General features: G+C 42.3%; 1 long non-coding RNA gene across 1 annotated transcript; it reads right to left on the bottom strand.

The window, feature by feature from the left end:
• Positions 1-494: 494 nt before the first annotated feature.
• Positions 495-928, bottom strand: LOC149457538 (uncharacterized). Its single transcript, XR_016313613.1, has 2 exons — positions 883-928; positions 495-769 (listed from the first exon to the last, which is right to left on the bottom strand). It is a non-coding gene; the product is annotated as an uncharacterized LOC149457538 (long non-coding RNA).
• Positions 929-2,241: the final 1,313 nt, after the last annotated feature.

The following is a 2,241-nucleotide window of genomic DNA, read 5'->3' as shown; positions in this document are numbered from 1 at the left end:
CCTGTGCACCATACCTTTCCCTCTACTGACACTTCACCAACCTCCCTGTGCACCATACCCTTCCCTCTACTGCCCAGGGCCCCTGTGCTCCCTCACCCCCACAGTGCTGCTAGCTTCCCACCTCCTCCATCCCACCAACAGCAGAAAGCACACATTAGGATCCTTCAGGGTGGAGAGAGGGGGGAAGGGTGCAGTAAATATGTCAAATTTTCCAGCCTTTTCCTTTCCTGAATGAACACAATGAGTGATTGGTACTGATCACTCACTGTGTTCATTCATAACTTAAGCCTTGTAAACTGTATTTATTTGAGGGGGGCCCTGTTAGGTTGGCGGTATGGGGCCCCATGGTTTCCAACAGCAGCCCCGTCAGGCATGCATGCAGGAGGGTGTGCTTAACTGAGAAAGCTAAGCAAAATGGTAGTGTGACAAGAACACCCCTACCTGGAAAAAGAAGGTTACTAGGTGATCCACGCGGAGAAATATGAATTCAAAAATATTCCAAACAATACTTTATTTGATCACATAGATCATAAGGAGGTTAAACATGAGCACGGTGTACATATGAAAAAAGTAAATAAAATCATGTTAAAAAGCACTAGGCGTCTTCAGTTTCGGGTCATCTTAGCAAATAGAGTACCATAAGGCAGAGTTATATAGTGGTGATATAGTTATCCTGGGTTTCCATAGGTTTTCGTCTTGTATTCAAATGAACCATGTATTCAGCAAATGTGTTCCCAATATATGTCAGGTATCTCCTGGTATGAAAAAGCTGGAACACAGAAGTACATAGTATATATATAGAAGTATGAAAACCAAAAAACCAAAACACATCCAAAATTCACCAAGCCTCCCTCTGCAGTAGTCAATGGATACTACTATTACCTTCTCAATAGTGAGATTAACAGGCCAACTTCTCAAATGTAGGGACTCCTGGATAGCCACCCCAAGTGAAACAGGGTCCACAGTACCAAATGATTCTGAGGATATATATAGAAAAATAGTGATACATATAAAAATCATGGGCATCAGGTCACCCTGAAAACAGGACACACATAGAGTGGGTATATTACCATGAATGAAGATCAAGAAGACTTCTGTCGACTTGAAATAGGATCAGGTCCTTGATGCTTTTCCAAGATACATGTGGGGGTGGGGAGCCAGGTAGTCACAATACATGGATTCCAAACACATCAACTGTGTATATAGCATGTAACAGGCCATGCAGGCCTGAGTATTTATACCCAATAAAGGGTTTCCAAAATTTACTCAAAATGAGAGGGTTATTTTTTGTATGCATCTCATGGGGCCCCCTACTGACCCCGGGCCCTCGGGCAGTGCCCGAGTTTCCAAATGGTCAGTCCGCCCCTGATTGGAACACGTGTTTTTTCAAAAAGTGGAGTTTTTAAAAACACACCGTATTGTACTGTAGCACAATGCACTGATGTGAAGAACGTAAAGAATATGTAAACCCAGCATTTCCTATTCCAGATCTGTACCTGCTGTACCATTTTATTTATTTCAGGTACTAATATAGCACCATCAATTTACATATATATTGTACATTCACATCAGTCCCTAACCCTCAAGGGAGGTACAATCTAAGGTCCCTAACTCACATTCATACATACACATACTAGGGACAATTTAGACAGGAGACAATTAACCTACCAGCATGTCTTTGGAGTGTGGGAGGAAACCGGAGTACCCAGAGGAAACCCATGCAGTCACAGGGAGAACTCCAGGCAGGGGGAGCCATGGTTGGGATTCGAACCAGCAACCTTAGTACTGCCAGGTGGAAGTGCTAACCATTTAGCCACTGTGCTGACCATGTACTTGTGTGAAAAAGTCTCCTGTTCTCTTTGTATTGCTTCCCCAACCCCCGCACAGCCATTCACTGTTATGATCAGTGTGCTGCTGTTTTTCCTCCCCCAGCTCTTATACAGCTGAGAACAGAGGGAATGTAATCACTTATAAAAAAAGGGGGGGAAAGGTTTTTTTATAATGTTTTATATATCTATACACAAATGTTTTGTCTTTCATTTCTATTTTATTTATTATTTATTTATTTCAGGTACTTATATATCGCCATCAATTTACGCAGCACTTTACATATATATTGTACATTCACATCAGTCCCTAACCCTCAAGGGGGGTACAATCTAAGGTCCCTAACCCTCAAGGGGGGTACAATCTAAGGTCCCTAACTCATATTCATACATACACATACTAGGGGCAATTTAG

Source organism: Staurois parvus, unplaced genomic scaffold (genome assembly GCF_062004578.1).
Source record: "Staurois parvus isolate SC_StPar_1 unplaced genomic scaffold, SC_StPar_1.0 ptg000315l, whole genome shotgun sequence".
In the NCBI taxonomy this organism is placed as follows: Eukaryota; Metazoa; Chordata; class Amphibia; order Anura; family Ranidae; genus Staurois; species Staurois parvus.
This window is presented reverse-complemented; position numbering and strand designations above follow the sequence as displayed.